General features: G+C 38.6%; 1 long non-coding RNA gene across 2 annotated transcripts; it reads left to right on the forward strand.

The window, feature by feature from the left end:
• The first annotated feature begins 4,450 nt into the window (after positions 1 to 4,450).
• On the forward strand, positions 4,451 to 9,923 carry LOC143862326 (uncharacterized). 2 transcript variants are annotated; one of them, XR_013240258.1, is made up of 3 exons: positions 4,451 to 5,148; positions 5,465 to 5,564; positions 5,765 to 9,923. It is a non-coding gene; the product is annotated as an uncharacterized LOC143862326 (long non-coding RNA). The 2 variants fall into 2 exon arrangements; XR_013240257.1 differs by having other exon boundaries at positions 5,465 to 9,923.
• Positions 9,924 to 13,705: the final 3,782 nt, after the last annotated feature.

Below are 13,705 nucleotides of genomic sequence, written 5' to 3' on the forward strand. Positions count from 1 at the left end.
TAGTCGCAGCCAAAAACATGTTAGTCGAAGCAAAAAAACCAGTTATTCGAAGCCTAAAAAAATTTAGTCGAAGCGAAAAACACAACAATGAATGTTACTGGAAACACATTTTTCACTTCGACCAAGTAATTTTTGACTTCAACCAAGTAAATTTTAGCTTCGAATAACCTGTTTTCGCTTCGAGTACTTATTTTTGCATCGAGAATGAGAGGGGGAGATCTCGAAACCCTTTTTGAGAAAGATTTGACGAGGCAGAAGGCCGATGTGTCCAATTTTGTGCATTTCAAGCAAAAAAAACCTTTGAATACCCTAAAAAATAAGAGAGAGAGAGAGAGATGATGTTAGATGGAGTTTTGAAAAAAAAAAAAGAAATATAGAGAGAGAGGGAGCATGAGATTTCAGGCTTACCTTCTTACGTATTACAGGAGAAAAGAGTAGGTTTCGCCGGAGAATAAGAAGCACTTCATCTAGGTTAAAAACAGGGTTCGAACAAAATGGGTAAACGTAAAATTGTAAAAAGAAGGGAAGAAGAATAAATGTACTAAGGGGCATTTTAGTCTTAAAATTTTGATTTTTTAATAAATCAGCATTTATTCATTTTTTCTCAACAAGTGACATTTTTATGTCAATAATGCAACTCTCCGACACGTAACAGTAAATAACCCTATAAGTTATAACTGGGAAAATGATACATTTGCCGCCTTTCTTACCCGGTCCTCTACCTTGGAAGTGTAAAAACAGTATTCATAAATACTCTGGATTGGGGTGACCCGGGGAAATACAGGGGAATAAATCATCACTTCCCTTATATTTCCCTTTACATTGAGAACATAATGTACCTTGGCCAGTGATGTTGAAGCTACCAAGTTTTGATAATGAACCGAATTCAACATGTCTACTAACCAGCAGTTAAAAAAGAAAAGTTGATTTCGTCTCATTATCAAAAAATAGCTGTGCAAACATCAAGCGCCTATTTACCTAAGAAGTACATGTCAAAATAACAGTGTTAAAAGACTTTTTCAAAAAAATAAAAATTGGGTGCTGATAATTGCAATTATCATGTTTTTATAACTGCAATAACTCTTCTTATCAATTTGTATATAAACAACTGTCAAAGGTTATTACATGTTAGAGGTAATTAGGTCAACTAAGAGATTGCTTGAAGTATTACACCCAAGGTCTCTAATTTGGAATACCAAGTTTGTTGCTTTTAGTCCTAGGACTAATGACTGGTTAATGGACTCTAGCCATTGTAGACCCACTACACCGGTCTTTATCTTATTGTGATTATATTAGAACATATATGGGTTATACTATAGACCTAACATTACAAAGTTCCAAAAAAGATCCTAAAAGCCAATTAAAAACTGATAAATCTAGCTGAGTTTGTGCAGTTATCAAAACAGGGTAGTCCCAATATCAGTACCCAGATATTCATAGTAAGCTTAAAAATCGTAAAATAGGGAGGACGAAAAAGGAGAAAGCCCAGATAACACGAATTGTCCGGATACTTCGTGTCATTGGGGGGATAATGTTGGGAAGGTGGGAAGTGGAAGGTGGAAGTGCCTCATAGTGGCTGACAGGTTGGTATGTCTCGCCACGTAGGATTTCACGTCTGACGTGGCAACAACACTCTGCCAAGTCTCTAGGGTTTGACCGTCTCTTTACTGGCCCCCAAAGCCCTCTCTCTCTCACGGTTTTTCGCTTTTTTCTGCCTATGATAAATTCGCACCCGCTATTGGATAATTCGCACCCTCTCTACCACAAACCCCCTTTTAAAGGGGAGTGATTTATCCTAAAGGGGGTGCAAATTTATCATCGCCCTTTCTTCTTTACAACACTGCTACAAATTTAATGCTCCTCCTTCTGTCCTCTGTCACCTTTGCTGCACCCTGAAAACTCTCTCTCTCTCTCTCTTCATCTGATGTGATGGAGGAGGTACACGTTACCCAATTAAATAACGACACGTGTAAGACGACCATAGGTTTGTAGATGCTCGTTTGTGGTGTACAACCTCGTATGGTTGGTATCAATGAAGACAGCTACTCCTCTGTTGACCAATCATCCCCCTCCACAAATTCAAAATACAAACAAAATATTACAGAGAGAGAGAGAGAGAGACAGAGAGAGAGAGAGCGAGCTAAAGAGAGGGGAAAAGGGTTTCTCTACACGGCATCAAGGAAGGAGAAGAGGATCTTGTTTACTTAATTAGTAAGGTGGCATTATCAGTAATGATGTGATTAAATTGTACTTTATTCACACAGAGAGATTATTTTCAAATCAGAGGCTAGGTTATCCTCTCCTAAATTTGCATGGTTTTCTGCTTTTGCATTACTTTACAAGATTTTATAATCTCTCCTCCATTTTTGTAGGACTACTTGCTAATTAGACATCTTTTAATACCGATTACTTGTGCTCCTATTGATCTTTTTCTTGTTTTGGCTTTCTTTATATCCTCTGCCTATGTGATGATTACAGTAAAAGTTTCTGATGAGTTGCTTTCTCAGTGGATGATGATTTGATATTTGTAGTTACTTACTCCCCCGTTTTGATAGATACACCCTCTCTTGTGGATTTCGGGAAGATTGGATAAGTTCTCCTTGCATGCACTCGTCTGCCTTAATTACTTTGTAGAAATAGCTTTTGACTCTAGAACAGATGAACAATTATTGCACACACCCTCATTTTGCCATTCATGGCCAATTTTAGCTGCGGAATAAAGGATATGAAGTGATATATGTTGGCCTCCTTTTCTTCCCCTCAGCCACCCCATTTTGTGTGTTTATGAGTACTGCTACAAGGGAATGTGACCCCAGAAAAAGGGGCCAATATAATGGTTCCAGGCATTTTGCCGAAACTTTCCTAGAATAGTTAAGTGATGCAATAGTGTTTGGCTGTCAGCCTCTTAAAGTAGTGGTAGGGGGTGTCATTACTAATGTAAAGAAGAAGAGAGAGAGAGAGAGAGAGAGCATGTTTCTAAGAAATCTAAGAAAAATTTCATTTTTTATAAAATTTGACTTGATTTTTTTGGAAGAAGACAAGGGTGACTCATCACATGAAATGATTAAACATGAGACATCCTTGGTAGTCTTCAAGGCTCCGCTTCGATGCATATAGGAAAGGGAGGAAAAGTTATTGAGCTATATGTGTGGATTCTTACTCTCCTTGTGTATACGCGTTTTCAGCATCTCCAAGGGGCAGCTCTTGCGGAGTGGGTTGGGAACAGTTAGTGCTGCTGGAAAACAAAACCGGGGACAGTGGAAAAACCTAGAACCGGACAATATTTACATCGTGGGCTACATGCATGACATAAGGGTATCGGAGCGGGGCCTCCCACAGTATGGTGTGCCAACGGGGGCGCTGGGCCCTAACGTGGGTGGATTGTGAGATCCCACATTGGAAAGGGAGGAAATTTACTGGGCTATATGTGTGGATTCTTCCTCTCCTTGCGTAGATGTGTTTTCAGTATCTCCAAGGGGCAAGCCCCGCGGAATGGGTAGGGCACGGTTAGTGCTGTTAGAAAACAAAACTGGGGAGGATGGAAAAAAACCCAAAATCGGACAATATTTACACCGTGGGTTCGGGGCGTGACAACTTGTAGATTAGTGGTATAAGTAGTCAATAGGAAGGAGACAAACATTTATAATGTTTGATCTACTTAGGATTTACGTGGATAAGCAGTGTTTTGTTGCCAATCTAGTAAAAGTAATGGGAGGAGATTACCAATATGTAGCAAGAAAAGAGAGAGAGAGAAAGCAAATTCTACTAGAGGAATTTTTACTTTTTTTAAGGCGGATGGAATGGAAGCTATAAGTAAGGAGCATGGGTGCCACGTCACCATACAAGCATTAATTATCTTTGAATCTTGTCTAGTAATCTCTAGGAATTGTTGTACTAAATTGGCTACCAAGCACCATAAAAGTTACCAAAAAGCATTTTCTACTCGGGATAATGGTTTTAAATTTTGGCCGAAATCCAAAATTTCAAATTCGGTCAGGACCGAAACAAAAATGTTCTAGAAGGTCAAAATTTCAGCAATTTCGGCAAAAATTTTTGATACAATATTATTATTTTTATTTCTTTACAGAATTTCGGCCAAAATTTCAATTTCGGTGAGGAACTAAATTATACCTGAAACCGAAATTTAAAACCTTACTTGGGACATCCTTGAGGATGCCGAGCATTTGGCAACCAACAGAGCCATAATGTTAAATTGGCAATTAAACAAGGGATTTTGCAGATATGACACTCAAGTGCCAACAAAAACCCCAACGCCATCCTGGCTTTTCTGCGGCCAAAAACAGGTTGCACATAAGCCAGATTTTACTTAGCATTTGGCTGCCAAGTCAGTAAAAGTCCTTGGCTCTGTTTGGTTGCAAATAACGTGGAAGACGGTTGGGCATTTCCAGGAATATGGAACACTGGATGTTGTTCGGTTGCCAAATTTGAGTTCAAATTCCATTTGATTATGGCGCCTATGTGACGGAATTGTTCTCCCTACCAATCTTCCAACCAAAAACCTCCATTTAGGTGGATTTTAAAAGGGAGAAAAGTAGAATACGTCTTGTCTTGTCTTGTGTAATCATTATATTTTTTCTCTCTTTCTCTCTCTTCCCTTGCTCTCTCGTCCACTATCTATTTTGATAATAACACCCCTATATTTTCCACACTTCTTCTAGAGGTTTAATGCCCAACCAAATACGCTACCGCTCTTTCTCTATTCTCCTCTAGACAACTCTACACATCTCCCATCCTTGTCACCTCCCTATTAACTACTACTTCCACTACTCTCCCAGCGAACCAAACATGGCATGTTTGATTGTCGAAGAGATGCCTCCCATTGCACGTATGCTGACGTGTCACCTTTCTCTCTTCCCATACTACTCAAGCCAAAATCCATAAAAATAGAGGAATTTTGCTTGAATTTCTTGGGAACAATGTTTTTTTTCTCTCTCTCTCTTTCTCTCTTCCCCTCTCCCTTCCTCTTCTCTTCCTTTGATCTCTATATAGTATTCTCGGAGACGATACCCGCAACTATTCTTCCCCTCTCCCTTCCCCTTCTCTTCCTTTGATCTCTATATCGTATTCTTGGAGGCAAATACCCGCAACTATTCTTCCTGTTGACTACTTGCATTACTACCATTCGAGGTGAAGATGATGATGTTTGATGCACATGTGTAGTGGTCTCCTCTTTTCATGTAATTTTTGGGTCAAGTACTGCTAGTGGTTAAGTGGTCATAGGATAGTGGTTTAGTGGTTGAATGGTTGAGTTGTAATGGGCAAAAAAAGTGGAAACTAACTCCACAACATTTAGCCCACATAGTCCATCTTTTCTCCTTTAAAAAAAGCAGTCCAGATGTGTCTGTCATGTAGTGTGTGTTATTATGTTTACTTTTCAGCTAATAGAAATATATCTCTCTGTTTCTTCTCTTGCCCATTTTCTTTTTATTTTCTGTTGTAGCAGAATACCACAAATTTCCAACATTCTGGTATTAGAGCCTAGTTCGGTTGAAGGTGGGCGTGTCTCTTTTGTGGAGGTTGTTTGCTGTAGCAAAGTTCTTTGGGTAAGTTTACACTGCACACAAACTGTTTGATAAAAGTTCTGTGTGAGTTTCAATCATGTCAAATGGTATGAATACCCTCAATCTCTCCCAATCCTTGATTCCTATCTTTGGTGGAGAAAATTATGAGTTTTGGAGTATTAAAATGAAGACCTTTTTTACTACACAAGCACTATGGGAATTGGTTGAGAATGGTTTTGCAGAAACTGCAACAGATGTGAGGGAGCTTCGTAAAAAGGATGCGAAAGCCTTGCTTGTTTTGCAACAAGCTGTAGCGGAGTCCATCTTTCCACGGATTTCCAGTGCCATTAGTTCAAAACAAGCTTGGACCATCTTGAGGCAGGAGTTTCATGGGGATTCTAGGGTAACCGTGGTAAAATTGCAAACACTCCGTAGAGAATTTGAAGCACTTTTATGAAAGGTGGTGAGTCTGTTCAATATTTCTTTTGTAGAATTTCTGCTATCATAAATCAGATGAAAACTTTTAGAGAGAATGTCTCAGATCATAAAGTAGTAGAGAAAGTTTTGAGAAGCCTTCCAAGTAAATTTGATCACGTTGTTACAGCTATTGAAGAGTCTAAAGACTTATCTGTTTTTTCTTTTAATGAACTTATGAGTTCTCTTTTAGCACATGAAGAGAGAATGAACAGGTCGACCGAAAAGAATCTTGAGCATGCTTTTCAATCCAAGGTGGAGATCTCGAGCAAAGAAAAAAATAGTGAAGGCTCTTCTGGTCAAAGGCAAGCAGAAAGAGGCCGAGGTAGAGGTGGCTATGGTAGAGGTGGCTATCGTGGTCATGGAAGAGGTCGAGGAAGGACTGATATGGGACATCAAAGGCGTGGGAATGGTGACAAAGGCAACCAAAAGCAGAACTACAGAGGGAAGCAATGTTATTTTTGTAAGAACTATGAACATATCGAAGCAAATTGCTGGGAAAAAGCAAAGCAACAAGCCAACTTTGCTGAAGAAAAGCAAGAGGAAGGTAGTTTGTTTCTTACTTATTTGAATCCTAATATAAGTAAGACTGATGTCTGGTTTTTAAATAGTGATTGCAACAACCATATGACTGGACAGAAGGATCTTTTCCTCACTATTGACAAGTCAGTTCAATTGCAAGTTCGGCTTGGTGATGGCTAGTCAGTTCAGATTGAAGGTAAATGGACCATTGCAGTTAAGACTAAGTCAAATATTGAAAGAATAATCAATGATGTTTACTTTATTCCTTGTTTGGCACATAACTAGCTTAGTGTGGGTCAGTTGATATAAAAAGGATATTTGGTTTTGTTTCATGATGATGTTTGTGAAATTAAAAGTAGAAAATCTGAGAAGTCTATCATTAAGATCCACATGGCTGAAAACAAAATGTCCCCTCTTGAGCTATCATATTTAGATGATTGTGCATTGGTTGCTAATGTTAATAATGACTCTAGGCTTTGGCACTTAAGGTATGGGCATTTGCAGTTTAATGGGATGAAATTGTTGAGTCAGAAAAGTATGGTATCTGGGTTGCCATCTATTATCTGTGCTGATAGTGTTTGTGAAAGTTGTGTTTATGGAAAGCAACATCGCCTGCCCTTTCCGGTTGGGAAAGCTTGGAGAGCCATGATGCCTTTGGAACATCGCCTGCCACTTTGTTTATGGAAACCATGGTTCATGCAGATATTTGTGGACCAATGAACACATTGTCTTTGAACAAGAGTAAATATGTACTATTATTTACTGATGATTTTACTCGTATGAGTTGGGGTTTTTTCTTGTTCAGAAATCAGAGGCATTTGAAAATTTTAAGGAATTCAAAGCTTTTGCAGGAAAAACAAAGTGGCTGTGTAATCAAGACTCTCATAACAGACAGGGGGGAGAATTTTTGTCTAATGAGTTCAATTCTTTTTGCAAGGAAAATGGCATCCGCAGACAGCTGACAACAAGAAAAACTCCAGAACAGAACGGCGTTGCTGAAAGAAAAAATCGGACGATTGTGGAAATGGCACGAAGCATGCTAAATGAGAAGAAACTTCCAAATGATTTTTGGGCTGAGGCGGTGGCAACATCAGTACATCTTCTCAATATATCTCCAACAAAGGTAGTAAGGAATATGACACCTTATGAAGCATGGTGGAAAACTAAGCCCAATATAAGTGGTTTGAAAATTTTTAGTTGTATTGCATATGCCTTAATTGATTCTACTGATCGTGCTAAGCTGGATAAAATGAGTGAGAAATATATTTTTGTTGGTTATAGTGATGAGACAAAAGGTTATTGGTTGTATAATCCTATCACCAAGAAGCTAATTATTCGTCGAGATGTTATTTTTGATGAAAACAGTGTTTGGCAATGGAATGACAAAAAAATCAGCACTTAACCCTTGGAGGAGATATGACAGAAGTACAGGTGGATGATGCAGTGTCACCTCAATTTCTCCAGTACAAAGTTTAACATCCTTCCAGTCTTCTTCTAGAGGTTTTAGCAATCCGGACAGCAATAGTGGTGAATCATCCCAAGATAGTGCAACTCCACCAAGGAAATTTCGTTCTTTACAAAAAAATTATGAATCTATCTTTACTCTTATGATTGCAGAACCTAGAAGTTATGATGAAGCTTGTGAAAAAGAAGAGTGGGAGAATTCCATGACGGAGGAAATGACCGCCATTGAAAAGAACAACACATGGGAGCTTGTGAACTTGCAAGCAGGAAATGATGCTATTGGCGTGAAATGGGTCTACAGGGTAAAGTATAATCCTGATGGAAGCTTGCAAAAATACAATGCAAGGTTGGTCGTCAAAGGGTATGTACAAAAGCATAGAATTGATTATTTTGAAACCTTTTCTTCTGTTGCTAGATTTGAAACCGTTAGAATAATTTTGGCTCTAACAGCTCAAATGAGATGGAATATCTTCCAATTTGATGTTAAGTTTGCATTTTTAAATGGTTCTTTGGATGAAGATGTGTATGTTGTTCAGCCACAAGGATTTGTTGTCAATGGCAAAGAGGAGAAAGTCTACAAGTTGAAGAAGGCTCTTTACGGTCTCAAGCAAGTACCGAGAGCATGGTACAGTAGTAGACTTGACTCTTATCTCCATCAAAATAACTTTCACCGGAGTGGAAGTGATCCCACCTTATATGTAGAAGTGAAAGGTAATGATGTGCTCTTTGCATTTATGTGGATGATATTATATACACGGGTTCCTCTAATATTCTTATTAGAGAATTTAAGGACAGCATGATGCATGAATTTGATATGACAAATTTGGGGTTGTTGCATTATTTTTTCGGTCTTCAAATTCAGCAAACAGATAATGGTATTTTTATTTCACAAGAGAAGTATGCTTTAGACTTGCTTAAGAAGTATAATATGCTGAATTGTAAGATTGCTTCTACTCCCATGAACACAAATGAGAAGTTGACCATGGATGATGGAACGGCAAAAGCTAATGAGAAGCTATTTAGAAGTATTATTGGTGGGTTGATGTATTTAACTAACACTCGTCCAGATATCACGTTTACTGTCAGCTTAGTCTCAAGATTCATGCATTATCCTTCAATGCATCATCTTGGAGCAACCAAATGGATTCTTCGATACATCCGAGGAACGAGAAATTATGGGATTTGGTATGAACCGGTTCCTAATTTTCAATTAGTTGGTTTTATTGATAGCGATTGGGCTGGTTTTGTAGATGACAGGAAAAGCACAAGTGGATATATTTGCAATCTTGGTTCATGTGCTGTCTCATGGAGTTCCAAGAAACAAGCTACTACGGCGTTGTCTTCATCCGAAGCTGAATATATTGCCACAACATCAACTGTTTGTCAAGCTGTTTGGATGAGGAGAATTTTGAAAGACTTGCAACAAGTACAAGCGCACGCGACAGAGATTTATTGTGACAACAAGGCAACGATCTCAATGACCATGGGAGGACCAAGCATATTGAGCTTCGTCATCATTTTATCAGACACATTGTTGAAGGCGTGATCACAATGAAGTATTGTTCAACCAATGAACAAGTGGCTGATGGCTTTACTAAAGCACTTTCGTATCCAAAGTTTGCGAGATTTAGATCTCTTCTTGGTGTATCCGGATTTGCATCAAGGGGGAGTGATGATGTTTGATGCACGTGTGTAGTGGTCTCCTCTTTTCATGTAACTATTGGGTCAAGTACTGCTAGTGGTTAAGTGGTTATAGGATAGTGGTTTAGTGGTTGAATGGTTGAGTTGTAATGGGCAAAAACAAGTGGAAACTAACTCCACAACATTTAGCCCACGTAGTACATCTTTTCTCCTTTAAAAAAAGCAGTCTAGATGAGTCATGTAGTGTGTGTTATTGTGTTTACTCTTCAGCTAATAGAAATATATCTCTATGTTTCTTCCCTTGCCCATTTTCTTTTTGTTTTCTGTAGTAGCAGAATACCACAAATTTCCAACAGAAGATTCACAACCAAACAAAAGCTAGGGATTTTTCTTGGGATTTTATTAATAAAAGACAAGGTGACTTCGTCCCATAAGAGAAGTGACATGTTCACCCCTTTTACTTCCCGAGGTCACCTTCTAGTCAATTTATGACTCAATAAAATGTGGGAGGGTGGTCTGCGGAAGAAAAGGGGCGAATATGTAATCTCGCGCTCCAGTTATAAACCGGGGATCGTACATGTGCTTCTCGTAAAGGACCAAAACTCCCTTACAAACCCCAGATATATACTAAGTTACTCTCAGTTCCTCTGTTATATTCATTTCATCAAAATCCCCCCCACACATAAAGCTATGAGCCTATGATGGGTAGAAACAATCTTTTCGTCAACTTTCTTTATTTGTTAGAAAGTATTGGAATTCCTCAACTTTCTTTATTTGTTGGAAACTCTCTCTCTCTCTCTCTCTCTCTCTCTCTCTCTCTCTCTCTCTCATGCAGAACCAAAGGATGATTTGTGAGAAGGATGTTGGCATTGTATGGTTTCACGGTTAAGGGACGCTCCACCGTTTTGGAATCTACTGGTTTCTCTTTTATGACAATCTACAAGCCCCGGTCTTATAAAACCCTAGAAACAGATTTCTTCTATCTCATGCATAACCAAAGGATGATTTGTTCTTATTTTGCAAGCAGAGGATCCTGTTGAAGCAGAAGCAACTGAAATATCACGGGTATCTAGGTTTGGTTGAAACAAAAGAAGTTATTTGACCAGAGGGTATTTTAATGACAAAAAATAGGAGTTTTTATACCGGCGTAAAGAAGCTATCATCCCAGTGTCTTACAGTGGGGTCCACTTTATAGGAAGATCTAAACTGCTCATTTGTTGGGCCACAACGTAAATCATCACCATAGGATGATCCTGATCCTCCGATCGGTAGAGGTTTCCATATTGTGAAGTCTCGGAGGGTTAGGATCATTCTATTAAGGGTGCATCCTATTTATGTTGTGGCCCAACAAATGTAAAATGGAGACTTTAGGCCCACACATGACATAAAATCTAGCAATGTTTTTAGAGTTTTGGTCGTTCCAGTTAATGACCAAATGCACCGTTCAGAAGCAGGAGCAGGAGCAGGAGCAGAGCCCCAATTTTTATTTTTATTTTTTTTGGGGGAGGGGGGCAATATAAACCGAAGGGCGCCCTTGCAAAGAAGGGGTGAGAGGGCACCCCATTAGTTGTAAATCACTAAATTGCACTTAATTTTCTTTGGTTTTTCATCCCATTTAATGCACTTTGGTGAATTACGACCAATGGGAGTGGCCCTTTCATCCTTTTTTGCAAGGACCACCTTCATTTAGAATTCCTCATAAGCTAATCAAAAAATTACTATAAAGTAAAAAATTAAATTCACACAAAATTCAATTCAAATTCCTTCCAATTTAAAAAACATTTATATTCTTTTGCCTACAGAAAATTTACCCAATTATATTCACCGATTTTTCATGTTTTACTGTAGAGGAATGATAGAATGAAGGGCGCCCTTGCAAAAATCAACTTCAAGGGCACCCTCATGGGTCAATTTCAGCAAAAGTAAAAGCAGTTCCACTTTTTATGGCTCCATCCACTTTTTTCGGTGCCATCATAAATGCACTTTTGCTGAAATTGACCAATGAGGGCGCCCTTGAATCTGGTTTCTGCAAGGGCACTCTTCATTCTATCATTGCTCTTTGACGTATCATAGTTATGAAGATTAGATTTGCGAATAATTTGGTGAGATGGATGCTTTTGGTGTTATTATAGACATTAACTTAATGGTCCCTTTGGACCTTGGGCAATGAAAAACAAAGAAAAATTCAAATTGAAGGAGATGGGTTAGATAGACTTTGAGCCATGGATGCCTCCTCCTCGTGTGCAATCCGACGTTCTTTATGACTTTCCTGAGCACAAGAACGGCGCACAAACACCCCTTAGAACTTTCTCTTTCCTCACACACCACTAGGCTTAATGAATAACCTGAACTTTGTTTACAATTCATTGGAGTGATTATTGCTCATAAGTCTCGTATGGTTACTGTTGCAATGTGATGATTGTATGTGTTACCCATGGGTTGATTATTGTTTGATTCGAGTGAATCATTTGATGCTGCTTGTATGACTACTGTAGCTAGGTTGAGGTATTTTTTATCCTTCCAAGTGGAAGTGCATGCCTTTGGGAAAGTTCCCATTGATATCTTTTAGCCTTCTGAGTAGAAATGCATGCTTTTGGGAGAGTTCCCATTGATATCTTTTGGCCTTCCGAGTGAAAGTGCATGCTTTTGGAAGAGTTTCCATTGACACCTTTAGCTTTCTGAGTGGAAGTGCATGCTTTTGGGAGACCTCCCATCAATACCTAGCTATATCTAGTGGAATAAAAATTGTTACATATCTTGTGCCATGGAAATTCGTTGATGTTGATTAGTTATACACTTATACTTTTGTGCCTCTTTCAGATTTATACCATGGTAGGTCGCATGTTCTTTATGTAATGAGTTATATTCTGCCTATTTCTCATTTATTATTATTGTTCGTGGAGTACTTGATACGAACTTACATAGAATCCTTAATTACGTATTGAGTGTAAAAACTCATTCCACGTTATCTTTTATTTTTATAGATATCGATGAATAGCTTTCGGATTGGGGAATGCGGCGAGAGGAAATGATTAGTTTGTTTAGAGAGTTTAGTTATTCCACAGTCAGTAGTAGTTACGGATTTATTTTTATTAGCGGATTGCTTATGCAGTTGGTGGGGATTTTTTTTATAATTGTGGTGGAACATGACATTTCAACTCATGGGTTAATTATTAATGGATATTTATGGATTTCTTTGAATATTGAATTGTCTTCCGCTAGTTGCTCTGAAAAATGGAATGTGGTAAATTGTTGATTTAGCCTTGCATGCCCAACATGCCAATTGTGTTTGTGGGCATGCCGCACTGTTACAGGAACCCCGGTTTCAAGATCCCAACATGCCCTTAATGCACTTCTTCTAAGCACCACCAACCATTTTTAAAATATCCATATATAGAGACTTCACTAGAGTAGTTAGCTAGTAGTGTTGATGCAATACATGCATCCTGTGCGATGACTTTTATAGGGAAGGATTTTCCTCAGATAATAGATCGACATCCCTTCCAAGTAGCAAGTTTCACAACCTGGAGAGGACAATTGAGACCCTAATAATCAAATATGGCTGATGGGCTTAAGGTTTTTTAGGCTTAAGATTCCATTGTCATAGAACAAGACAAGTACCGAAATCTTGTCAGGAATAGAATAGTGTAGTAATAATATAAGAGATGTACAAGAGATTAGTTTAGGGTTTTCTTAGGGTTAAAATCCTTTAAAATAGGTAGGCGGAGGCCGACAAGGTGTGATTTTGGAACATTAGTTTTAAGTTGAATTTACCAAGAAGAGACAGCCACCATCTTAAGCCCGTCACTTTCTCTGCTCGGCAAACCACCAACCCTCATTTATTGCCCTCTCTCCCTTACATGCATTTTGTAGTGATGGGGAATATATATAAATATTGACTTGTACTCTTGTCTATGTATCTATGCTTTTTCTCTTTGGCAGGCAAAGGTGGTATTGGTTTGCATGCACGAGGCCGACCATCACCCGGTATTTGTGTTCTCTTCTAAACCTTTTTTAGTTAATCAAGATCGCACGGTTGGCCGTTGGATTTTCAGATTTTATATTTGCTTGTATCCAACCCT

Source organism: Tasmannia lanceolata, unplaced genomic scaffold, assembly GCF_043159265.1.
Source record: "Tasmannia lanceolata isolate RefF3 unplaced genomic scaffold, GAP_Taslan_0.1 ptg000037l, whole genome shotgun sequence".
Taxonomy (NCBI): domain Eukaryota; kingdom Viridiplantae; phylum Streptophyta; class Magnoliopsida; order Canellales; family Winteraceae; genus Tasmannia; species Tasmannia lanceolata.